Consider the following 27,745-nt stretch of genomic DNA (forward strand, 5'->3'; position numbering starts at 1 on the left):
AAGACCATCCAATTTAGAATGCTAATCTCAAGTTGTTACTTATACTTCTGACCGACTGGCTATATATCAGAGATTCCCACAACCCCCTCCTTGGGCTTGATTAATTTGCTAGAATGGCTCGCAGACTCAGAGAAACATTTTACTGACTAGATTATCGGTTTATTAGAAAAGGATATGAAAGACTACAACCAGATGAAGAGACACCTAGGGCAAGGTCCTGAACAAAGGAGCTCCTGCCCCTGTGGAGCTTGGGGCCCCTACGAGGCGGCACTCGCATGGAAGTAGTCTAGTTCCCCAGCCTGAGAGTTCTCTGAAAAAGGAAAAGCTGTCTTCCTGGGTTTTTATGGAGGCGTCATTACACAGTCATGATTGACTGAGTCATTGACCGCTGGCACTGAAGTTAATTTCCAGCTCCTTTCCCTTATCCCAAAATGGGGGTAGATGGGACTCAAAGTTACCTCTAATCATTTGTTTGGTTCTCTTGGCAACCAGATCCAACCCTTGGTTTGGGTCCAAAAGTCACCTTATTAATATAACAAAAGATACCTTGATCACTCTTGACACTTAGGAAAATTCCAAGGGTTTGGGGAGCTGTGGATGATAAACACCGAATATTGTATCAATCATAATAGTGCAGCATAGGAATGCAATTCCCCTATAATCTCTTTCTCTTATGAGAAAAAAGGACCTTAGTTCATTAGTTACTTTAAAGAAGTCAGTGGGAATTCAAGTCATTTTCTCTCCTGCTATCATTTGCTCAAAGACCTTTTGCAATGGGTGGTATGTAAAAAGAAATGCAGGAGTTGCTGTGGTGAGGTTTATTTCAAGAAACCATTAAATACAAGCTAAACCTGAATGGCAGCATCATTTGTGTATGGAGAAACAGGGTCTATAAATGCATCAATTCCTTCAACTTGACAGAAAAGAAAAAGGCTAATAATAAGTGAAAAAGGCCCTACACAGTTGCTTAAAGGCTGCTACTTTGGCCTCACCTCTTACCACTGCCCCCTCCATCACTGTCCTCCAGTCACAGTGACCTCTTTCCTGGTCCTTGCTTGCCAAGCACATTCCCTTCTGGGGGTCTTTGCCTCTTTGCTAGCCCTTCTGCCTGGAACGCTTTTCCAAGATAATCACAGGACTGGCCCATTCTCATGCCTCAGATCTCTGCTGAAATGTCATTTACTCTGGGAGGTCTTTCCTGACCACCCTCACTGAAATAGCACACAGACTGCTCACTTTCTACTCCTTCACTTTGCAGTATTATTATTATTATTTTTAGTGGCAGTTATACACTTGCACATTATACATTTAAGGCATTTTTGCCACTATATCAGAATACTAGCTTCAGCACGCAAGGAATATGCAGTTAATTGGTATTCACATAGCATCCCCTGGGGAACCTAGTAGGTGCTCTGTAAATATTTGTTGAATGGATGAAGGAAGCTCTTTGGGATGGTGGAAGTTGTTTCTGCTCAATCGCCCAGGCCTCGTGGTCAGTCTGCAGGCAGCTGGGAGCTGCACCCCACCCGCACTGCTACCCAGCAGAGGGACGAACTGGAGCCAGGCCCTCGGGACTGCACTGGCGAGAAACGGCACGGCTGAGCACGCCGCGCCAAACCCCCGGCGCCACGTCCCCTCGGTCCAGAGGCCAAGACCGGGGGAAGCGCAGGTCTGCAGCACCCGGAACGTGGAAGCAGAGGCAGCAAGAAGACAACAGTGCGCGGGCGGGGAAAGTCTGCGCGGTGCCGGGCTGCGCGCAGGCGGCGCCTTCCCGGTCAGGCTGACTCATTCCCAGCCGCCTCCACTGCGGTGGCGGCCACACACACGCCCATCTTGGGGAGGGCCGTCCCGCGAGCCCCCGCCGCCAGCTCAGCTTCTCCGCCGGCTCGGGCCCAGGGGCCTTCCCGGGAATCTCCGCGCGCGCCACGAGAGGCCACGGGAGGCCACGGTCCCGCGAGGCTCGCCCCTGTCGGCCGCGCGGCGCGCGCGCACCGAGAGACGCGCGGTCCCCGGGGAGCGGCGCACGCGCAGTGCAGGCGCGCGCACCGGGCCGGGCTCCCGCCCTCGCCCTGGCCCCCGCCCCCGCCCGGCTCCGGCCCGGCCTCCGTCCGCGGCTAGTCGGCTTCCTGACCGAAGGCCCTGAATGCGAGTGTCGCCTGCGGTTCTGGAGACACCGGGTGGCCCTGGAGAGGGTGGAGACGACGGCGGTGACGGGCTTCCCGGCTGCCGGAGCTGAGTGGTGCGGGTGCAGGAAGTAGAGGCAGAGGAGCCGAAGCGGGCAGCCGCCTGCAGCTAACGGCCTCCCGGGGCGCTGACCGCTGGGCAGGCGAACCGCTCGCTCTGGAGTTCGCGCCGCCGCCTCCGCTGCCCGGCTGTGGGGCCCGGACTTAGCGCTGGTGCCGCGGCGCAGGGAGAGGCCGGGTCCTCGCCGCCGAGGGATGTGAGCGGGAGCCGCAGTCGCTCGGGAGGGACCCGGAGGTCCCAGCCTGGCGGACGCTCGGACCCGAACCCGTGCCCGCTGCGGCGGCTTCGCAGACCTCGGCCGGCCGGAGGCGCCCGGTAGGAGCAGCCTGGGTTCTGGGGGCGCGTCCTCGTCGTCCGGTCCGAGCAGCGGGTGGGTGTCATTGCCGTCTGCTCCCCGGGTGGGGGACAGCCCTGGTCTCTCCACCAACCCTCCCACCTCCCGGTCCCCGCTTTACCCCCCTCTGCTTGTGGCAGTAAACTTGACGGCAAGGAAAACCGTCCTCTTGGGGAAACGACGGAGTGTTTTGCTGTTGCTCTTTGCATCCATGTGCGCCCGATCCCCACCGCCCACTACCCCTCTTTAAAAATCTTCCAGGCACCCAAACAGCCTAGAGAAGAAACGAGCATTTCCCCTGGATTTCTGCGGTAGTAACTTCTTCTTCTTTTTTTTTTTTTAGGTTTCAGAAACAGGCAAGGGAACAAGATGTGAACTGTTTTCCTTCTGCAGAACAAGAGGCCCTTCCTCCCCTTCCCGCGAAGGTGGGTATGCGATCTCGGCTGCTGGAAAGGTGAGGGTGTCGCGAGCCGCGAGTGCGAGGGTAGGAAGGTGGGGAGCGTGTGTAGACCGGCAGGGCTCATGGCTTCTTGCTCCTCTGAAAATGGCAGAGCTGAACTTTTAACGTTGGTCTGGGTGAGGGTCTGTTGGGGCGGGGGGGGGGGGGGGGGGGGGGGGGCGGTGTTTATTGTTGTTGTGGGATCCTTTAAGAAGCATTCATTGTTTCTTTCTCTGCTGACTATTCAAATAAACGTGGCTTTGCAGAAAAAAACAAACACATTGTTACTCTTTCTCTTCGAGCAGCCAGAGAGTCTTGATCTTTCAAGGAGGAACATTTTCGAGGACTGAGAGATACCTATTGAGAGAACACGTTAGCCGTTCTTGCTGGGGTTTCTGCTGCCACATTGAATGCTTCCTGTGATGGTTTTATCTGCCTAAGTTTGCTGTGTCGGTTGAATTTACCCCGTTTGCTTTCCGGTGGTTATTAATCTGACAGGAGAAACTCTTTTCTTTCTTTCTTTCTTTTTTTCTTCTTTTTTTTTCTGAATGAAGCAGCTAAGGTGTGTCATGCATAGTGGGAAGGAGAAATGTGGAGAAGGAAACCAGAAGTGGGAATAAGAGAGGTGACGATGGCTTTTGGTTTCATAATAGATTTGTGTGATGGAGTTTTTGGGCTACTGCAAATATTCTGATATCACACCCAGCAGATTTGAAGGTGGATAATCAACCTTTGGTCTCCCACTCCCCACCCTCTTCACCTTTTTACCACTTAAAGTGCAAGAATCATTTGCTTGTATACGTACATATGTGTTAGTGTATAACAAACATACCTGCAAACTGGATGTGTCCAACACTTGCCTTAATAATACATGTGTTTACCTGTATAGGGAAGTTCCACTATATTAGCATATGATGCTTGTTTTTGCTCTAGTAGAATGACCTGTGTTTGGAGTTTATAGTGTTTTTTTTTTAGAGGCCATTTAAGGAATAGTATGGGGGGGGGCGGATATTGAAGGACCATTGTTTGATTTGAGACAGTGTCTCAGGTATGGGATGGGAACTGATATCTTTTCTCTACCTTCACCTGGCTGTATTGCTGAAAGGTGGCAGAATAGGAAACAGCATTGGCTTTGAAGTCAGGTCTGGGTTGAATCCTGGTGTTGTATTACATAAAATCTCATTGAGCCTCACTTTTCTTATGGTTGTTGTGAAGATTGAATAGGAATATGCATGTAAAGTAGTACATTGCTTGGTTACTATAAAAGTCTTGGCTGCTATCATGGCTGGACAGGCCAAGGAGACTCAGAGAAGGACAGAATGACTCTGCATAAGGTGATCTGCCAGTGACCAGTATTGTTTCCTCTTTAGTAAAAGGACAAAAAGGACTTTTGGGTCTTACTGGTTAAGGGATTTTGTAATCTCTTTATGGAAAGATTGTACTTATCTCCTTGACACCCCCTCCCACATTGTGCTGTCCCCACCAACTTTGTGCTGCCCTCTTGTGGTTAATTATGCTAAGAACTTTCTTTTGCTCCTCCCACATTGCATTTTTTTTTTGGTCTCTTTTTAGGCCCCTTCCCTTTGCTCCCAGTTTCCCAAATTGTGCGCTGAGTGAGGTGCCCCACAGTACCAGTGAACTCAGGCCTGAACTGTTTGTTTGAGGTAGTTCATAGTTTTAACATTAAATTGACACATTCCTTTCTACAATGTCATGTCTTTGCAAAGTTGTGATAAAAAGCAAATACTGCATGAAAATTAACGATACAGGCAAGGAGAATGTGATGTCCGATTTAATTCCAAGGTCTGAGAAGTTGTACAGTGCCCAACACTAAGTTTTAAGGACATTAATACTGAGGTGGTTTGAACCTACCTACCTGCTTGAGCATTTCTTTTGGCCTAGGGCTCCTATGAAAAAATTACTAAGACTGAGGACTCCCTAAATGGAGAAAGTTTGAGAACCTTTCAAGCCTTATCTTTTGGTTGGCTTTTCTGATTTAAAAATTTTTTAGTTAATGGAAAAACTGCATTTTTAAAATGTTGGTCACTAATGGATCCCCTCTCCACCAAAATTATTGATACCATTATTGATACGAGGCTAGTATCAACTGGTCATGGCTTAATATAGTTCCTTTCCTGTTCATTATCTTCATAGCTTCTGCTCATTTCTTTCATTTTAAAACTAATCTTGTTGCCCATTTGTCATTCTAGTCATAGTACTGGTTTTCTAGTATATTTGATCATCTCCTCATACTCAACATCCCTCAGATGAAAATTATTATTTTATATCCCTTTGTGATTGCCTTCTCTCCTGGTTATATAGGATTTAAATTAGGGATCATTTTAAAACTATCTCTTTCATATTAACCCATTCAACATTTCCTGTCGATATTTCTTTGTCCCTCTACTCTGCTTTCCTCACTTTACCACCTGAATCCCAGGACTCATTTCCTCAGCCTAGAATATTGAAAGTCATAGCAACCTCTCAGAATCCAGCATCTCTTCCTTCTAGTTATCTTTAATAAAAATGTCACTATAGCTCTAGCCAGTTGCTCAGTGGTTAGAGCGTCAACCTTTGGACTGAAGGGTGCCAGGTTCAATTCCAGTCAAGGGCATGTACTTCAGTTGCAGGCTTGACCCCCAGTCCCCATTCAGGTATGTGTCTCTCTCACATTGATGTTTCTTTCTCTCTGTCTCCCCCTCCCTTCCATTCTCTCTCTCTAAAAAAAAAAAAAAGAAAAAATATCCTTTGGTGAGAATTAACAAAAAATAAAAATATCACTTGATTACTCCTTATTGTTGTTGTTCTCTTCCCCCATATCTTCACTAGCTTCCCACTTTATACCTATTAAATTTAAGTTCCTTTTTCTTGCTTTCAAGATACTCTATCATCATTCCTTACCATATTTATTCAGTGTTTTGTCTAAGGACCCTCTGTAAGCATTCTCTGCTATCGACTTGCAAGCTGCTTTTCACACTTTCTAATAGCAGCTGTGCTTATTTCCAACTTTTAACTTTCATTCACTTTTTTCATACTTTTTCCACCAAGGCCCAGTTCTGTATCCTATTGCACTGCTTACTAGACGTGGAATAATTGAGCAGGGCTTCAGTCTCCTCATCTGAAAAATGAGGAGAATTATAGTATTTTTTCCTTAGGGTTGTAGTGAAAATTGAGTTAATACATGAAAAGTCCTCAAGACCAGTGCCTGGCACATTAAGCACACCTTAAGTTTTAGGAATTATTATAATGATTTATTACCACTCCTATTATTACTACTATTATTATCACTGTACTTCCAGTTAAAATTCTATCTCATTTGTGAAACTGTTTCACTAAATATTGCTTTACCCCTTCACTGTATTTCTATAATTTCTATTTTTGCATAGTTTACTTGTATACCATGCTTTGGTTGTTCGATAGTTATTTCCCTAGAGTTAACCATATTTTTTCAGATCGATAGTGTGTGCTTTGATGAACAATACCTAGAATTAAACCAGCACACTCACAGCCCAACCAGTGTGGCTCAATGGTTGAGCGTTGACCTATGATCCTGGAGGTCCCAGGTTTGATTCCTGGTCAGCGCACATGCTCAGGTTGCAGGCTCGATCCCCATTGGGAGAGAGAGAGAGAGAGAGATAGAAACATCAATGATGAAAGAGAATCATTGATCAGCTGCCTCTTTCATGCCCCCACTAGGGACCGAGCCTGCAACCCCGGCATGTGCCCTTGATCAGAATCGAACCTGGGACTCTTCAGTCCACATGCTGACTCTCTATTCACTGAGCCAAACCGGCTAGGGCCAATAAAAATATTTTTTTTTAAAAAGCACACACAGAGTGCTAAGCACATGGGGAGCATTCAGTAAATGCTGTGTATTAAAAAGGAACTTTAGTCAGTCACCAAATATTTATTAATACTTACAATGTAAAAGGTACAAATATTTATTAATACTTACAATGTAAAAGGTACATTGCTATGTCCAAAAGACTTGCAGAAAAATATTAAATAGGTTCCTTTCACTGAGGACTTAAAATGTAATTGGGGAGATAAGTAATGAAAGTTACAGATATTTCAGGCCACAAGTGAGCAAAAAGCCTCCACAGAGGAGGTAGAATCAAATCTAGGCAAAATTTGATTTTGCATAAAAGGAAGGAACTTGTATAGGAGGTAAACAAAGGCAAAATATGCAAGACACGTTCAGAGAACATTACATAAAATAACTTGATTGAAATGAAGTATTGTATGGAGAGTAGTAAGAAATCTGGTTGAAAATGTAAGTTGGGCCGAAACCGGTTTGGCTCAGTGGATAGAGCGTCGGCCTGCGGACTGAAAGGTCCTAGGTTCGATTCCGGTCAAGGGCATGTACCTGGGTTGCGGGCACATCCCCAGTGGGAGATGTGCAGGAGGCAGCTGATCGATGTTTCTCTCCCATCGATGTTTCTAACTATCTATCTCTCTCCCTTTCTGTAAAAAACCAATAAAATATATTAAAAAAGAAAAAAAAAGAAAATGTAAGTTGGAATTAGATTATGGATGCCTTTAAGAGCTGGGATGAGAAGAATGTACTAGTACTTGTATCTCTAGGTAACAGAGAAATTTGTAAAACTTTGGATTGAGAAAGAGCTTGCTAAGAGAAGTATTTTAGGAAAATCAGAGAGGCTCCAATGTGAGGCAAAGTATGTGTTGAAGTGATATGTGAGAAGTGATAGAGTAGGAAAATAATCTAGGCCTGAAGTAATGAGGATTTGCACTTAGTGGGGGTAAAGACAGAGAGATGTCACATAAGATTTCATTATAGATTTATAGGAAAGGAAGATGTGGGGCGGGGTTAAGGGAGGCAGGGAGGAAGAAGAGTAATCAAAGATGACTTTGAGATTTTGATCTTCTGTGACAGAGGAAATGAAGTGTTGCAACTGTAAGACATCTGGGCCACAATATATACATTTTGTGCATTAAGAATATGACAACCAGCCGAAACCGGTTTGGCTCAGTGGATAGAGCATCGGCCTGCGGACTGAAGGGTCCCAGGTTCGATTCTGGTCAAGGGCATGTACCTGGGTTGCGGGCACATCCCCAGTAGGAGTGTGCAGGAGGCAGCTGATCGATGTTTCTCTCTCATCGATGTTTCTAACTCTCTCTCTCCCTTCCTCTCTGTAAAAAATCAATAAAATATATTAAAAAAAAAAAGAACATGACAACCAGAGAGATTTAAGTGTGTCAAAAATTGCTCAGCTAGTTAGTGACAGAAATAACTAGAATTTTATTAATGGCAGTATTGACAGAAATAGGTGTAAAAGTATTAGTAGATGATTGAGAAGATACAGATATAAGCTGGGTTTATATTTTGGATATGTTGAATTTGAGATGACAGTGAGATAGTCAAGTGAAAATAGATAGCCAGACAGTGGGACATATAACGAGAACTTGGTAGAAAAATTTAAGGCTGGGATTGTAGTGCTCAGAGTAAAGAGCTAGACCTAAAATTGAGTCTTGGGAATTGGGAATGAGAAGTAAGGGGATAGGTAGGTTAAGAAGGTGAGAATGATTAAAAATGTTGATTGTTGTTGATTATTGGCAACAAATGAGAAGAATCAGAACTGAAAAAAGGTCTTAAAAATGTGTGCTAGTATTTTACCTGGTATGAAATCTAGAAAAGCAGAATACAGAAGAAATTGCTTATAGTTTCCTCATGCAGAAATAACTGCTATTAATATTTTGTTCTTTCTAGTATGACAGATGATCTTTGGATTTGACAATTGGCTGAACAATGGAGACTTCTATCCAAAACTCTTATCACTGGGACTAATGATGAGAATTTTGGGCATAATAAAGACTGGGAGGTATTTTCTACAGAGTGTTTGTCATTTTTCTGTGTCCTTTCATTTCACACAACATAGGTATTGCTATTCCTTGTGGACATTAGCCCTGCATTTGTATTACTTGAGTAAGTAGACATTCAGTGATTAGCATTAGACATTTAGTGATCCAGTAGTTAGAAAGTGATCTCTGGGTGCTATTGTACTGGTAAAATCTGAATAAAATGCTAATGGATGCGTTTCTAAAAGGAAGAGGAATTTACCTTGGCTGGTGTGGCTCAGTTGGTTGAAGTGTTATCTGTATGAAGAGAGGTAGGTTCGATTTCCAGTCAGGGCATATGCCCGAGTTGTGTCTTGATCCCCAATAAGGGCATGAATGGGAGATAACTGATCAAAGTTTCTTTCTCATGTTGTTTCTTCCTCTCTCTCCCTTTCTTCCTCTCTTTATTTATTTTTTATTTTTATATATTTTTATTGATTTCAGAGAGGAAGGGAAAGGGAGAGAGAGAGAAACATCAATGATGAGAGAGAATCATTGATCGGCTGCCTCCTGCACACCCCCCACTGGGGATTGAGCCCACAACCTGGGCATGTGCCCTTGACTGGAATCGAACCTGGGACCCTTCAGTGCCCAGGCTGACGTCCTATCCACTGAGCCAAACCAGCCAGAGCTCTTCCTTTCTTTATAAAAAAATCAATAAAAAGCATATCCTTGGGTGAGGAAAAAAGTTAAAAAAAATAAAAAGAGAAATTTTTGATAGATAACCTAAAACTGAAGTTAGCATGATTGAAAGTATTCAGTTTTGGAGACTGAAAGCATTATCTGTTTTTGAAGCCCGTGTGGTATAGCTAACAGAGGTGAACTAGGTTGGGATAGTCCATGGGCAGTTTGTTTTACTTGAATGCTTATTTTGATTTTCCCAAGGACATCTTTCAGCCTTATTTTTTGATATCAGTCCTTGTGGATAAGGTATTCATTGTTGCTTATTAAATTATCTTAGTTTAATAAATTCTGACTATGAAATATAATGCCACTAGGCAATATTTTTGTAATATGAGAGGTAATGAGATGTTTTGGGAATCGGAATTAGGGACTGACTCTGCTGTCAGCATGGTGTATGATTTTGAGCCAGACCCATAATCATTGAGTCTTCTATTTTCCTTATTTAGATAATGAAGAATGGACTAAATATTTTTTTAAACTTTATTTTAAAAGGGTGGAATCATGTAGTAAAATGTGTATAAATTTCATAACAGTGTCTTCTGGTGTTTACCTCTATATTTCTAAATAACAATCTATCATCAGTATCCCCCCTCCCTCATTCTGTGTCTGTACCTATACTCTGCCTTTCCTCCCTTTGCAATGAATGAACTGCTCAGTGCCACATCTACTTGTATAGAGGAATCCATCTCCGTTTGCCTCCAAGGACTTTGCCATTCTACTTCCCCCTCTTTTTCTTATATCCTCATTTTTCTCTCTCTACTAGATCATTTCAATCAGTATGTAGTCTGGTTGCTATTGCTGCATGACATAACTACCCCAAAACTTGCTAATGTAAAACAACTATTTTGTTAGACTCACAGATATTATGGGTCAGTAATTCAGATAGGGCATACCAATGATGGCTTGTTTCTACTCCACAATGTCTAGGACTTCAGTTGGGAAGACTCTTTGGCTGGGGGTAACCTGAACGTGGGGGATGGGAATCATTTGGAGGTATCTTCACTCATATGACTGATAGTTGGTGCTGGCAGTTAACCAAGATCTCAGCTGGGGCTGTTAATGAGCATGTACATGTGGCCTGGACTCCTTACAACATGGAGGCCTCAAGATAGTTGACTTTTTTGGTGAGTCAGGATTTACTTTTTTTTTTTTTATTGATTTTTTACAGAGAGGAAAGGAGAGGGATAAAGAGTTAGAAACATCGATGAGAGAGAAACATCTATCAGCTGCCTCCTGCACACTCCCTACTGGGGATGTGCCCGCAACCAAGGTACATGCCCTTGACCAGAATCGAACCTGGGACCCTTCAGTCCGCAGGCCGACACTCTATCCACTGAACCAAACCGGTGGGTGAGTCAGGATTTAAAAGCTAGTGTTTTTGTGAACATGGTGGTCGAGGGAGGGGTCTGAGGATTAGACTCCACTTATTAATAGGGGGGTGGCAAGGTCACATTGTAGAAGAAAACATGTGGTATGGGAGATATTGCTATGGCCATCTCTGGACAATACTATTGCCATAGTTTGCCCTTTTACCACACTTCCCATCCCTTCCACACCCAAAACATGCAAAGTACACTAACCTCCTCCTCAGAGACCTCTAATTCACATCTCTTTATGACTTCAGCTCAAAATCTAGTATGTCATCATCCAAATCAAGTCCAGATACAGATCAGGTTCCTTCGGTATGGTTTCTTGAGAATGATTGCTCTTTACTTGTCTGTGAAGAGACAAGTAATATGTCCCCACATAATTACCATATGAGATTAGAAAGGCACATGTTAACCACAGTACACTTTCCTGTTCAAAAAGAGAGATGAGGGAGGCACACAGCAGTCTATAGCAATTCTAAAACATGGCTGGGTGCACATTGGCAGTTTCTTGATTGGAGCTCAGTCCTACTTCCTAGTTCAGTGATGGCGAACCTATGACACGTGTCAGAGGTGACACGCGAACTCATTTTTTTGGTTGTTTTTCTTTGTTAAATGGCATTTAAATATATAAAATAAATATCAAAAATATAAGTCTTTGTTTTACTATGGTTGCAAATATCAAAAAATTTCTATATGTGACACGGCACCAGAGTTAAGTTAGGGTTTTTCAAAATGCTGACACGCCGAGCTCAAAAGGTTCGCCATCACTGTCCTAGTTCTTAGTGGGCCATGGCTGCTTCTTTTGGTCTTTGGTCTCACCTTCTGAATCATTCTTTTTCCCCCCAGAAGAATTTATCTGTGTTTGCAACTGAGTAATCTTCTGAGTTTGCTTTATGCCTATAGTGTGGTTTAGGGCCCAAAGCCTCCTTTTATTTTTTATAGTTACTGTCCCTTTCATTCTAAGCTAATATAACTCCTTTAAAAATTTTGTGTACTGGCTGTGTATTAATTGACTCCATCAGACAAAAGCTATACCCGCAAATCTCTTACAGCAATCTTTTTCCTATTTTAGGCTCCCCGTGAGGCTGCTGTGGAACAGCACTCTTACGATCCTTGGATAATTTTGTGTCTGAGAGAATCTATGAGGTACTGACTTAGATCTTGCTGAGGTTTTAACAGTGAATCTTAGAGTCCTAGTCTAGATGGATCTTTGCCCTGAGATCCTTTTTTACTTCAAGAACACTTTGCTGGCTGAAAAGACTGTTCTGAGTCCTTTACATTTCTTGAAATTCCATTCAAAAAGTGAATAGCTCATTCTTTAGTTCATCTCTCTCTGCTCTCTTAATTATAAAGACAGCTAGAAGAAGCCAGCTGCTTCTTCAACATTCATTAAGTACAGTTGACCCTTGATCAACACTGGTTTGAACTGGGTGGGTCTACTTATAGGTAGATTTTTTTCAATAAATATATCAAATTTTTGGAGATATGTGGTAATTTGAAAAACTTGCAGAAGAACTGTGTAGCTTAGAAAAATTGAATAAATTAAGAAAAAGGTATGTCATGAATGCACAAATATATGTAGATACTATCTTATCATTTTATGATGGCAATGAAAGATACACAAATCTATTATAAAAACTTAAAATTTATCAAAACTTAGGCACACAAACACAGCCTGTACATGGCACCATTTGCTGCTGAGATAAATGTAAATAAAAGAAAGACACAGTATTAAATTATAACTGCATAAGATTAACTGTAATACATACTGTACTACTCTAATAATTTCATAACCACCTCCTGTTGCTATTGCAGTGAGCTCAAGTGTTGTATCTGCTTAGAATGCTGTGACACTAATTATCTGCATGTGAGCAGTTCATCTCTCCAGGAAATTGAGTATCGCAAAGTGATCTCTTGCGGTTCTTGCCTATTTTTCATTGTTTACTGCAATACTGTGAACCTTGAATAACACTGGGGGACCCATACAAAGTGCCATGTTGGAAATGCTCCTCACAAGAAGTTGACTTGCTTGACATGTACCAGATTGAAGTATGCAGCTACAGTTGACCATCATTTCAAGAAAAATGAATCCAGCATAAGGACCACTATAAAAAAAAGAAAACATTTGTGAAGCTATCACTGAAGCTACGCTAGCAGGTGTGTAAACCATGTACTTTTTGTTAACTACCGTTTTATCTCATATAGAAAATGTACCTTTTATGTGAGTGCAGGCTTGTTATAAGAAAGACATAACTATGAACTGTAATATAATTCCAAAAAAAGTTAAGTCATCATATGAAAACTTAAAGCAAAATTAAGGTGAAGAATCTAATGCTGGAGAATTTAAGGCCAGCAAAGGAAGGTTTTGATAATTTTAGAAAGAGATTTGGTGTAAAAAATGTCAAGATAACAGGAGAAAGAGCTTCTGCCGAATAAGAAGCAGCAAACGAGTTTCTGGATGTTATTAAGAAAATCATTGAGGAGAAGGATATCTGCCTGAACAGGTTTTTAATATAGACAAAAGTGCCCTATTCTGGAAAATGCCAAAGGACTATTAGTTAAGGAAGGGAAATGAGCACTAGGCTTTCAGGCAAGGATAGGCTAACTCTACTGTTCTGTGCAATGCAGTCAGGTTTATGACCAGGACTGCCCCTATCTATAAAGCTGCTAACCCTGGAGCCTTGAAGAGAAAAGAAAAACATCAGCTGCCAGTCTTTTGTCTAGGTACAAGAAAACCTAGACAACAAGAACCCTTTTTCTGGATTGGTTTTTTGGATGCTTTGTTCCTAAAGTCAGCACCTTGCCAGTAAGAGTTCTTTTGATATTGGACAATGCCCTTGGTCACCTAGAACCTTATGAATTCAACACCCAAGGCATCAAAATGGTCTATTTTCCCTCAACCACATTGTTTCTAATTCAACCTGATTAAGGGGTCAGAAGGACTTTTAAGGTTCATTACAAATGAGTATTATGGGAAGGATTGTCAACACTATGGAAGAGAACCCTGATAGAACATCATGAAAGTTTGGAAGGATTATACATCATTGAAGATGCCATCGTTGTTATAGAAAAAACTGTAAAAGTCATCAAGCTGAACTTATCAATTCCTGCTGGAGAAAACTCTGTCCAGATGTTGTTCATGAATTCATAGGATTTATGGCAGAGCCAATGAAGAAAATCATGAGATTGTGGATATGGCAAAAAGGGGGCAGGGTGATGGGTTTTAAGATATGGATCTTGGAAAAATACAAGAGCTAATAGGCACCACACTAGAGGAATTAACAGAAGATGACTTGATGTAGATGAATGCTTCAGAACCAGTGCCATACGATGAGGAAGAAGATGTAGAAGAAGCAGTGCCAGAAAATAAGTTGACATTAGACAATCTGGCAGAAGGGTTCTGATTATTCATGACTGCTTTTGACTTCTTTTACGACATGGATCTTTCTATAATATGGGCACTGAAACTAAAGCAAATGGTAGAAGAAAAATTGGTACCATGTAGAAACATTTTTAAAGAAATGAAAAAGCAAAAAGTCAAACAAATTATGATGTATTTCTGTAAAGTTACATCGAGGGTGCCTGTCTCTCCAGTCTCCTTTTCCACTTCCTCCACATATTCTGCCTCTGCCACCCCTGTGACAGCAAGACCAGCGCTTCCTCTTTCTCCTCCTCCTTAGCCTGCTCAATGTGAAGACGAGGATGAAGATTTTGATGATGATCCACTGCCACTTAATGAATAGTAAATAACCATCAGACGATGTAAACTTACTGTATTGATAAAGACAGTGCTATAAATGTATTTTCTTTATGATTTCCTTAACATTTTCTTTTCTCTAGTTTACATTACTATAAGAATAAAGTATATAAAACTTACATAAAAATATGTGTTAATCGATTATATTATTGGTAAGGCTTCTGGACAACAGTAGGCTATTAATAGTTAAGTTTTTGGGGATTCCAAACTTAAATGGAGATTTTTGACTGCACAGGGATCAGCACCCTTTATTCCTGTGTTGTTTAGAGTCAACTGTATATATTTTATTTTCCAAATTACTGTAGGTGATAGTTTCGCCAGACTTTCCACTACTATATAACACAGATCTCTTGCCCTAACCGGTTTGGCTCAGTGGATAGAGCGTCGGCCTGCGGACTGAAAGGTCCCAGGTTCGATTCCGGTCAAGGGCATGTACCTGGGTTGCGGGCACATCCCCAGTAGATGTGCAGGAGGCAGCTGGTCGATGTTTCTCTCTCATCGATGTTTCTAACTCTCTATCTCTCTCCCTTCCTCTCTGTAAAAAATCAATAAAAATATATTTAAAAAAAAATAACACAGATCTCCTTCAATTCAGCCTTCAATAGTATTTTCCTCACTTTCCTTTAAGCCCTCTTTGATAGCCTCCTTGAGACTTATTAGGCTTCCATTAAATCTCCTCAAGGCCCTTTATATCTGTGAACACAAATGTCAGATGGGTCCTCATCTCTTCTTGTCTATGCTAGAACTGTTCCCTAACCCAGGGGTTCTTATCAGAATTACCTAGAGGGCTGGTTGAAACACAGATTGCTGAGTTTCTGTTTCAGTTGGTCTGGATTGGGACCTGAGAATCTGCATTTCTGACAAGTTCCCAGGTGATACTGTTGATGTTGGTTTGGGGACCAGACTGAAAATCACTGATGTAAACCAGGGTTGGCAAAATTTTCCTAGTAAGGACCAGATAGTCAATATTTTAGGCTTTGTTGGCAAGATTGTCCCTATTGCAACTACTCAGTGCTGCCTTTATGGTGCAAAAGCCACCAAGGAGAAAACAAAAATGAAAGGATTCAAAAGCTTTATTTACAAACAGGCAACTGGTTGAATTTGACCTGTGAGCATTAGTTTGCCAATTCCCAATTTAGTACCATTACTTGACACATTTTCTTCATGCTACTGCTGCATTTTCTACTTCCCTTTAAAGCAAAGCTCTTTGTCTCTCTCTTTTTTTTAATATCTATTTTTATTGATTTTTTACAGCGGAGAAGGGAGAGGGATAGAGAGTTAGAAACATCAATGAGAGAGAAGCATCGATCAGCTGCCTCCTGCACACCCCCTACTGGGGATATGCCTGCAACCAAGGTACATGCCCTTGACTGGAATCGAACCTGGGACCCTTCAGTCCGCAGGCCGACACTCTATCCAGTGAGCCAAACCGGCTAGGGCTTTGTCTCTTCTTTTTATTCTCTCAGAAATTTTATCTACTTTGAACAGGTGGCATTTTGAATGTTTTAGAATTCAAAAAGTAGTGAATATCTCTGTAATGTAATTTTGCGTGTGTAGGACCATAACTAGGTTATATAGAAGAGGAATTGCTGATTCAAAAGCTATGTTATTAATTTCAATAAATATTACCAAATTGATCTTCATAGAAATGCCAGCTTATACTTTTCTACACCTGTTTTCAGTTAGTTTGATATTTGTCAATTTGAGATGTGAAAAATGGAATCTCATAATTTTAATTTGCTTTGAATTTTTCTTTTCTGGGAACTATTCACTCATATCCTGGCCCATTTTCTGTCTTGATTGTTGACCTTTTACTTTGATTTTAGAAGCTCTTTCTCGACTAAAAATATAGCTCTGTGTTTGTGAAATACATTGTAAATATTTTCCCCAGGCTATCTTTTTATCTTTTTGACTCTGTTTATACTGTGATTTTTTTCTCATGCATACCTTTTTGTTTTTATGCTATTCTTTTTGTTAGTCATTCTTTTTGTTACAAAAAAAAAAAAATCCTACTTATGTCCCTGCTTAACCCTGAAATTCTATTTTGAAAATCTCTTGTTTTCTTTATTTATCTGGAATTTATATTGGTGCAAGGTATAAGATGGGATCCAACTTTTTTCCTTCAGATGGTTGTCTAGTTGTTCCAACACTCTTTGTTGAAGAATCCATCTTTTCTCTGCTGCTGTGAAATAGTATGTTTTAAATTATGAATATAGTTGGGTCTATTTTCAGACTTTGTTTTGTTCCAACATTGGCTGCTGTGAAACTCTACTGTGATTTCTGAGTCAGGGAATATTTCTATATTGGTATTTAAAAATTAATCGATAAAAGGGGCAAAAAGAATTGCAAGTGCTTCTTGTGACTGACAGAACTCCCTTAATAAGTTTTAAACCTTTCTGGTTGTTTGTATATAGTGACATTCAAATACAGTGGGGCCTTGACTTACGAGTTTAATTCGTTAAGGAGCTCGTTAACTCAAATTACTCTGTCAACTCAAAGCAAAAAATCAGCCGAGAGACAGCTGGTATCTTAAAAAACTCGTTAGTCGGGACACTCGTAAGTCAAGGCCCCATTGTATAGTCTTAAATGAATAGGACCATCCTGTAGGGTCATCACTCACTCAGTCATTTATTCAGCTGATAAGTCAGTCACTCAAGCCACTCACTCAGTGTGTCAATTGTTTACTTAGTGGTCACTCAGTTTGTCAATCAGTCACTCACCCACCTACATACTAAAGCAATCCGTCAGTGTTTAATCAATCACTCATTAAATAAACCATTAATGCAATCAATTACTCAATAAATACTTACTTGGTGTCCATTTTGCGCTATGCTAAGATTAAAATGATTGAAGTGGATGTATTTAAAGAACCAAAGAAATGACTGAAAATGTCCAACTTCAAATATGTAAGGAGAGGTGTCAGAGAATAAGGAGAGCTAACAAAGCCATGGATATCATTTTTAATGGCTTCATACTATTTTATTGGCTATGTATACCATGGTGTATTTATCAGATCCCTTTAGTGTCATTTTCCATTATTACTAACTGTTTCAGAGAATTCTTAGATACACATCCTACTACAGTGCTTTTGTCCTCTTTAAAAGGAACAATTCTTAGATATTCTTTTTTTAATATTCTTGCCAACACTATTGCCAATCTTAATTTTTGCCAGTGTGTTAAGGAAGAAATAATATTTCATTTTTATTTACTTTTCTTTCATTATTAATGGTGTTGACCATGTCTTCATCTTAGGAAATATTTGCATTTCTTTTATGAAATGCCTATTAATGTTCTTTATTTATTTTCTCATTGATTTGTAAGGGTTACTTATATAAATATAGTAAACCTTTGTGGCATATGTTTTTTCCTCAGTTAGAAAAAACTTTATTATGATGCTTAAAATTTTATGTAGTCAAGTTTATCAGTCTTTATTTCCTTTATTTTATTTTATTTTTTACTTAGATGTTAGGTTTGGAAAGGATGTACACGTGCAAAAGATTTTTTGGTAAAGAAATAATTGAAGTGGATGTATTTAAAGAACCAAAGAAATGACTGAAAATGTCCAACTTCAAATATGTAAGGAGAGGTGTCAGAGAACAATAAGGAGAGTAACAAAAATGATTTTTAAAGAGAGTATACAAACACTTGAAATTATTTTGTCATTTTTGAAAGAATAGAATACAAATATAAAGAGAAATGAAATAAAGGCAGATTTACTCATTGCAAAAATTGTTTCCTAATAGCAGTTATTCTAAATTGAGGTAATTTTTTAGATTTTGTTATGTTTAGTTTTAATTTTCTTTCTTTAATTTTGAGCATATGTTTTCTTATGGTTAATTTTTGTAAATATTTCATATGTGCTCAAAATATATTTTTGGTGGAAGGTTGTAATAAATATTTCTAGTAGATTGTCTTTTATCAGTTTGTGGAGCTCTTTGTATATTGGACATACTCCTTATTTGACAAATGAAATGCAAATATTTTCTGTCAGTCTGTCTTTTGGTTTTTATAATTCCTTTTCTCTAGAGAAATGAAAAATTTAATATTTTTCTTTATTGTACAGGTAAAAAACTTCATTGATTTCCGTGTCATTAGTGTGTATAAAGATAAAGAAACTTGTTATGTAAGATTGTAGGGAGAAGGGCAGACCATGGGAAACTGTCAGTGCATTTTCTGCCTAAGGCATTGAAATTCAAGTGGGAATAAAAATGACTTTATTAGCCAAAGAAAATAAGGACTCAGGCAATTTATGTGACTTTTATTATATGGATTTTGGGGGTTTTCAGTTTGCATAAGGAAGTTTTTCCATTCCAGAAAGAACTCATCTCAAAGGTTCTTTCAGTATTTTAATTCTTTTATATTTTACATTAAATATTTAATTTATATATACTTTATTTTTTACTTAAGTATAGGTTTAGCATGTTTTCTCTAGTTGTATTGTCAGTTGTGTTAGTGCCATTTGTAAACACATATACTTTTCCTACTGTATCAAAATATTGTTATGTTAAATTCCCGTACATTCTTGAATTTATTTTCAGATGCTGTTTTGGTCTACTGATCTGTCTATGTGTATATCAATACTATTTTGGTTTCAAATGACTATCAAATGCATTCAAACAGAATTTAACAGGATTTCTATATATTTTTTAAATGCATAATTTGCCTTTAGTCTTGTTTATAAGAGATACACATTTTTATGTAATAAATGAGATTCTTATATTATTCCAGACACTCAGTGTTCCTCTTCATTAATCCAAAAGGGGTTCTTTTGTGCTATTACAGCTTTTGTAGGTGTATTTTAGATGAAGAAAGAGTCTGTATGCACACGTAACAAAAGATTGCTGTTGTTTTAATCAGATTCATAAGGATCTTTTACTTTAGCATGCCTTCTAAGTTTTGGATGAAAGTATATAGCACTTCCCCTCCTACAACCAAATTATTTTGGTTTTAAAACATCCAAAATCCCTGTTTTTTTAATGTTTTTTTTTTTTTAAATTGATTTCATAGGGGAGGGTAGAGGGAGAGAGAGTTAGAAACATCAATGATGGGAATCACCGATTGGCTGCCTCCTGCATGCCCCCTACTGGGGATTGAGCCTGCAACCTGGCATGTGCCCTTGGCTGGAATCGAACCCAGGACCCTTCAGTCTGCAGGCCAATGTTGTATCCACTGAGCCAAACCAGCTGGGGCCAAAATCCCTGCCTTTACAAAATTTATCCATGGCTTTATGCTAAATGTGCTTAATAGTCTCTACTATTTCTGACTTTATAAAATGTTTAATATTTATATTCAATGACATGTGCAGCATAATAGATTAGATGGTGTGAATATAAGATAAAAACATTTAAAAAGCTATCTTTTTAAAAAACCTTTTTGTGCTAAATTAATTTTCCTGCTGTATCTAGAATCTGTTTTTCTTATGCTGTGTAAGGTGGACATTCCATTTTGACAAACCAGAAATGATCACTCTCTCTTTAAAGACCATACAAAATACATATGAAAAAAAAGGGAAGACATTTGGTTCGTTCAGTTTAATGTAAATTAATTTTCAAGCAGAAATTGAGGAAGAACAAGTTCTGAACTAATTAGCCAGTAGAGCTGAGACCATACATATCATCTCCTTTTCTCCTTTTGTTCTGTTTAATAGCAAAATTATATAGTGTGGTAGCTGAAGCTGATGTCGTTTATGTCCCACCCTTAAACCTTATCACCTTCTTTGTGCTTTCGCAAACACAAACTCTGTTAGTATTTGCATCTCTACCTGCTGACTTTTTTTTTCTTGGAACTATGGGAAGCCATGCTTCCAGTGCTTGTGGCAGGCCAGAGATGTTGTGGAATTAACACTATTGGGAGCAAGCCCTCACTCAACCAGGGAGTAACTCTCAGGGGTTTGTACTGTATACATACTACAGTGATTCCCTGGGTAGAATAATTCTAGATGTTTTATACTGTTTCCTAGAGCTTTTCCAAGGAGTTAAGCCTGCTGTGGTAGCTGGTGTAAGACTGCAGTTTTATTGGCTGCCTTCCCTTCCCTATATCGCTTCTCTATTTCCCTGTTCATGTTACCTGAATTTCAAAAAACTAGTGTTTCACTGAATCCTGTACCAGGTTTTACTTTTAGGAATATTTAAATTAAGACAGTATGTCTTTGGTGGTAATGTAACCAAACTTTAGTGAGAAGTTTTACTTTTTTAAAGTAGTATCTGTTTTTCAACTTATATGAATTACCATACATTTTAATCTTCACTGCCTATATGTTTGGGGGGAAAAATAAAAGGAGGGGAAAAAAAGAAAAAAAAAAAAAAGCCTGAGCATTGTCTTATAAAGGGTGAAGAGAAGGGAAAGTACTAGTCTCTGGATGAGATTATTTCAGATAGATTGTCTCATTTAATCCTTACAATAATTTATGAAATAGTGGCTGTTATTTTTTTTAAAAAAGAGATTAGGAAACTGAGGCTCAGAAAGATTAAATAATTTCTTCTGAGTAAGAGCATAGAGATCAGGATTCAAATCCAGCCCTATTTCAACTTGGATCCTAAAGCAAAGGCTATATTCTCCCTTTTCTCTTTTCATTTTAATATTAAAATGTTTTTAAAAAAATATATTTTATTGATTTTTTACAGAGAGGAAGGGAGAAGGAGAAGGATAGAGAGCTAGAAACATTGATGAGAGAGAAACATCGATTCAGCTGCCTCCTGCACACTCCCTAGTGGGGATGTGCTCGCAACCAAGGTACATGCCCTTGACCCGAATCAAACCTGGGACCCTTCAGTCAGTCCGCAGGCTGACGCTCCACCCACTGAGCCAAACCAGTTAGGGCTTAAAATGTTTTTGAAATATTCTTAACATACAAGAAATTAGATAAAATAAAATAATTCATTTACCTATATTTACTATTTAGTTCTAATAATTTTTGGCCACTTTTTGCTTTAGATCTTTTTTTTTTGTTGAGAAATAAACATTATAGTTGCAGTTGAAACTCATCTACCTACTCTTACTCTGATATCTCTCCCATTTACCACACCAGAGGTAACCACTAGCCTGAAGTTAGTATCATTTTCATGCATATTTTAAACTTTTACTACATGTATGTATCAATAAATAATATACTACTAAACTGAATATAAACTTTAAGTGGTATCATGCATAAATATCAATCTACAAATTTTTAATCCCCACTTATTTTTATGACATTAATTTAACCATGTTTTGATATCCATTTAGTTCATTCATTTAAGTTTATGAATAGTATAGTATACCCATTGTATGAAACTCCACAATTTACATATCATTTTTATCAACTGATGAACATTAAAGTTATTTGTTTTATTATTATTACAAATAATGCTACTTTGAAAATTATGCACTAGTATATTTATTTCTCTAGAGTTATACCTAGAAATGAATTGCTGGATTGTAAAATAGGTATATTTTTAGATTAATTAATTCAGCCTAATTAATCTTCCAAACTAGTTGTCTGAAGGGTTCTTCTACTCTACATCCTCTCTATGACACTTGGTATTTTCAGACTTCTCAATTTTGCCAACCTGATGGTTATGATTTAGTATCTTATTTTAATTCGTATTTTCTTTTTACAAGTGGGATTTATCATCTTTTATGCTTATTTATCTATTCATATATTTTTTAACCCTTTTAAAATTGGGGTTTTTATTGCTTATCTAATCTAATAAAGGAGAAACATGCAAATTGACCATACCTTCGCTATGCCCCAAGCCACGCCCACCAGCCAGTCAGAAGGACTATATGCAAATTAACCCAACCAAGATGGCAGCCGGCAGCCACGGAGCTGGAGCAAGCAGGAGGCTTGGTTGCCCCAGTGGCGATGGAGGAAACCAAGCCGCAGTGGCTGGCTGTGGCCTCCGCTAACGGCAACAAAGTTTCAATTATAGAAGATAAATAAATCCCAGATACCTGCTTCCAGCCAGCCTCCACTGAGAGCTTCGGTGGCTGGGGGCTGTGGCCAGCCTGCAAACAGCCATCAGCCCCTCGCCCAGGCTGGCCACACCCTCATGGGGTGAGGGTTCCTGCTGGGGGTCTTGGCCAGCCTGCAAACAGCCATCAGCCCCTCACCCAGGCTGGCCAGGAACCCCAGCAGGGAACCCCCACCCTGAAGGGGCTGTGGTCAGCCTGCAAACAGCCATCAGCCATTCACCCAGGCTGGCCAGGCACCCCAGCAGGACCCCCCACCCTGAAGGGGGTGTGGCCAGTCTGAAAACAGCCCTCAGCCCCTCACCCAGGCTGGCCAGGCACTCCAGCGGGACCCTCACCCTGATCTGGGACACCCTTCAGGGCAAACCAGCCAGCCCGTACCCATGCACCAGGCATATAATAAAAGGGTAATATGCAAATTGACCCTAACAGCAGAACGACTGGGAATGACTGGTCACTATGACACACACCGACCACCAGGGGGCAGATGCTTAATTCAGGATCTGTCCCCTGGTGGTCAGTGCGCTCCCACAGGGGAGCTCTGCTCAGCCACAAGCCAGGCTGATGGCTGCCAGCACAGCAGTGATGGCAGGAGCCTCTCCTGCCTCCTCAGCGGTGCTAAGGATGTCCGACTGCAGCTTAGGCCTGCTCTTCGAAGGCAAGTTGAAATCCCCCGAGGGCTCCTGGACTGCCAGAGTGATGTCTGACTGCCAGCTTAGGCCCGTCCCCCGGGGAGCGGGCCTAAGCCAGCAGGTGGACATCCCCCGACGGGTCCCAGACTGCGAGAGGGCACAGGCCGGGCTGAGGGACCCCCCCGAGTGCACACATTTTTGTGCACCGGGCCTCTAGTTGATTTGTATTTTGCAAACTTCTTTGAGTTTGTAGCTTGGTTTATAATCAACAAGAATTAATGCATTTTGTACCTGTCAAATTGAGAAAAATGTCTTTTTTTTGGTTAATTTTTCTGTATGGTTTTATCTGTCTCTTCTAAGTACTGTGTACCATGATTTAAAAAGATTCAGTCTGATGTTCTTTGTCTTTTATAGGGTGGGCTTAATTGGCTTATTTATATTTATTGTATATATTGGCATTTTGACCTAAAATTTTTTTACTATCTTATTTTTTTTTGTCATTTTTTTTCTTTTTCCCCCTTTTTTAAAATTGCTTAAAGTATTACATATGTCTCTTTTTCCCCCCCATTGACCTTTCCCTGGCCACTCCTACCCCCCTGGACAAGCTCCTACCAACCCAGTGTCCATGTCCATTGGTTATGCTAATATGCATGCATACAAGTCCTTTGGTTGATCTCTTACTGCTGCCCCTCCACCCTCCCCTACCTTCCCTCTCAAGTTTGATGATCTGTTCAGTGTTTCTCTGTCTTTGGATCTATTTTTGTTTATCAGTTTATGTTATTCATTATATTCCACAAATGAGTGAGATCATGTGGTATTTATCTTTTTCCAACTGGCTTATTTCGCTTAGCATAATGCTCTCCAGCTCCATCCATGCTGTTGCAAATGGTAAGAGTTCCTTTTTTACAGCAGCTTAGTATTCCATTGTGTAGATGTACCACAGCTTTTTAATCCGCTTATCTGCTGATGGGCACTAAGGCTGTTTCCAAATCTTAGCTATTGTAAATTGTGTTGCTATGAACACAGGGGTGCATATATCCTTTCTGATTGGTGTTTCTGATTCCCTGGGATATATTCCCAGAAGTGGGATTACTGGGTCAAATGAGAGTTCCATTTTTAATATTTTGAGGAAATGCCATACTGTTTTCAGAGTAGCTGCACCAGTCTGCATTCCCACTAGCAGTGCACAAGGGTTCCTTTTTCTCCACATCTCCTTGCCAGCACTTGTCGTTTGTTGATTTGTTGATGATAGCCATTCTGACAGGTGTGAGATGGTACCTCGTTGTTTTGATTTGCATCTCTCACATGATTAGTGACTTGGAGCATGTTTTCATATGTCTCTTGGCCTTCTATATGTCCTCTATTGAAAAGTGTTTATTTAGGTCCTTTGCCCATTTTTTTTATTGGACTGTTTATCTTTCTTTTGTTAAGTCGTTTGAGTTCCCTATAAATGTTGGAGATTAAACTTTTGTCGGATATAACATTGGCAAATATGTTCTCCCATGCAAGTGGGCTTTCTTGTTGTTTTGATGATGGTTTCTTTTGCTGTGCAGAAGCTTTGTATTTTGATGTGTCCCCATTTGTTTATTTTCTCCTTAGTTTCCATTGTCCTAGGAACTGTATTGGTAAAGATATTGCTACGACATGTGTCTGATATTTTGCTGCCTATGGGTTCTTCTAAGATTTTTATGGTTTCCCGTCTTATGTTTAAGTCCTCTATCCATTTTGAGTCTATTTTTGTGTATGGTGTAAGTTGGTGGTTTAATGTCATTATAAAGATCATACACCATGACAAATGGGATTTATTTCAGGGATGCAAGGCTGGTACAATATCCGCAAATTAATAAATGTGATATATCACATAAACAAATTGAGAGACAAAAATCACATAATCATATCAATTGATGCAGAAAAAGCATTTGACAGAATCCAACACCAATTTCTGATAAAACATTCAGCAAAGTGGGAAAAGAGGGATCATACCTCAACATAATAAAAGCCTGTATGACAAACATACAGCCAATATCACACTCAATGGGCAAAAACTAAAACCATTTCCCTTAAGAATAGGAACAAGTCAGGGATGCCCACTTTCATCACTCCTATTCAGCATAGTACTGGAAGTGCTAGCCATAGTGATCATACAAGAAGAAATAAAAGGCATCCAAATTGGAAAAGAAGAAGTAAAACTGTCATTATTTGCAGATGACATGATATTGTTTCCTCCCATCTTTTGGATTATAAATCTTTTATTTTAATGGTTACCTTTAACATTTATTTTTTTATTTTTAAAGTTTTATTCATTGATTTTAGAGAGAGAGGAAGGTGGGAGAGAAAAACATCAATTTGTTGTTCCACTTATTTATTCATTCATTGGTTGACTCTTGTATGTGCCCCGGCAACCTTGGCCTGTCAGAACAACGCTAACCAACTGAGCGTGATTACTTTTAGCATTTTTATTTATTTATTTATTTATTTTTACTTAAATCTTTATTGTTCAGATTATTACATTTGTTCCTCTTTTTTCCCCCCATAGCTCCCCTCCTCCCAGTTCCCACCCCACCCTCCTCCCTCACTCCCCACCCACTGTCCTCATCCATAGGTGCACATTATTGTCCAGTCTCTTCCCGCATCTCCCACACCCCTTTTCCCCCCAAGAATAGTCAGTCCATTCCCTTTCTATGTCCCTGATTCTATTATAATCACCAGTTCATTCTGTTCATCAGATTATTTATTCACTTGATTCTTAGATTCACTTGTTGATAGATGCGTATTTGTTGTTCATAATTTGTATCTTTACCTTTTTCTTCTTCTTCCTCTTCTTAAAGGATACCTTTCAGCATTTCATATGATACTGGTTTGGTGGTGATGAACTCCTTTAGCTTTTCCTTATCTGTGAAGCTCTTTATCTGACCTTCAGTTTTGAATGATAGCTTTGCTGGATAAAGTAATCTTGGTTGTAGGTTCTTGGTATTCAGCACTTTGAATATTTCTTGCCACTCCCTTCTGGCCTGCAAAGTTTCTGTTGAGAAATCAGCTGACAGTCGTATGGGTATTCCCTTGTAGGTAACTGAGTTTCTTTCTCTTGCTGCTTTTAATATTCTCTCTTTGTCTTTTGCTCTTGGCATTTTAATGATGATGTGTCTTGGTGTGGTCCCCTTTGGGTTCCTTTTGTTTGGGGTTCTCTGCGCTTCCTGGACTTGGAAGTCTGTTTCTTTCATCAGGTAGGGGAAGTTTTCTGTCATTATTTCTTCAAATAGGTTTTCAATATCTTGCTGTCTGTCATCTTCTGGCACCCCTATAATTCTGATATTGGTACGTTTGAAGCTGTCCCAGAGGCTCCTTACACTATCTTCGTATTTTTGGATTCTTTTTTCATTTTGCTTTTCCGGTTGGGTGTTTTTTGCTTCTTCGCATTTCAAATCTTTGACTTGATTCTTGCGCTCCTCTGGTCTGCTGTTGGGAGTCTGTATAATATTCTTTATTTCAGTCAGTGTATGCTTAATTTCTAGTTGGTCCTTTATCACAACATCAAGAGTCTCATTCGATTTCTTGTACATCTCATTAAGTTTAACGGCAGATTCTAGAAGACTCTTGAAAGACCTCAAAAGTGTGGTTTTGAATTCTATATCCAGTAGCCTGCTTTCCTCCAGTTCTGTCATTTGTGTCCTCTTTCTTTGTCTCGGCATTTTTTTATGCTTCACTGTGTCAATAGAGTGGCTTTCTGTGCTAGGTGTCCCAATTACCTGAGGTAGACACTCTTGGTGCACCCCTTTGTGGTCTTTGTGCGCAGTCTTGTTGTAGCTAAGCCTTGATTGTTGTAGGTATCACTGGGAGGGATTTGACCTCCAGGCCAACTGGCTGTGAGAATCAGCTGTGTCTGCAGTGGGAGAACTTTTGTCCTCTAGGGAGGTGCTAATCTAGCCTTTGCCTGAGGCTATCCTGCAAATGCCTCTGCGCAGGGCTTAGGTGGGGCGGGTCCCAGGGGATCAACAGGGCGGGCAGAGCGAGCAGTTATGGCTGCTCTCAGTCCCGTCCCCAGAGGCTCTGCCTCTCAGCGTCCCAGCAACCGCTGCAAACCTCGGAGAGAAAGCTGCCCTCGAGATCCGACAGATTCCAGACAGTCCCGCTTCTCCCGTTTGAGTCTGGGTCTCTAGAGACTCGCCCGGAACTGGAGCTCAGAGCCTGAGACTTTCTCCCGATTGAAAACAACAACCCGCTCCACATGCACCTCCGCACCTTAGTATTTCACTTCTGCACTGTGCCTCCTCTGAGTCTCGGTATGCTTTTCTCTTTCCTTCTAGTTGTAGAATTTCCACTCAGCCAGCCTTCCTGTGGTTCTGGGTGATGTCCGTTCTGTGTTTTAGTTGTATTTTTGAAGTGGTTGTGCAAGGCAGCAATCTCTGTTGTTTACCTATGCCGCCATCTTGGTTTCTCACCTTTAGCATTTTTGACATATGTTTAAATATAAGCATTTAC

The 27,745-nt window shown here is 40.2% G+C and overlaps 1 protein-coding gene across 3 annotated transcripts in view; it reads left to right on the plus strand.

Moving 5' to 3' along the window:
- The first annotated feature begins 2,921 nt into the window (after positions 1-2,921).
- The window catches only part of JAK2 (Janus kinase 2), a 111,616-nt gene continuing 86,792 nt past the window's right edge, over positions 2,922-27,745 (plus strand). For all 3 annotated transcript variants that reach the window (XM_070431600.1, XM_070431599.1, XM_070431601.1), the window contains exon 1: positions 2,922-3,003. The gene's annotated coding sequence lies outside the window, so the exon portion shown is untranslated. The remainder of the gene's footprint in view (positions 3,004-27,745) is intronic.

The sequence above is a fragment of the Myotis yumanensis genome, unplaced genomic scaffold (genome assembly GCF_028538775.1).
Source record: "Myotis yumanensis isolate MYYU_CA2020_CCGP unplaced genomic scaffold, mMyoYum1.0.hap1 SCAF_12, whole genome shotgun sequence".
In the NCBI taxonomy this organism is placed as follows: domain Eukaryota; kingdom Metazoa; phylum Chordata; class Mammalia; order Chiroptera; family Vespertilionidae; genus Myotis; species Myotis yumanensis.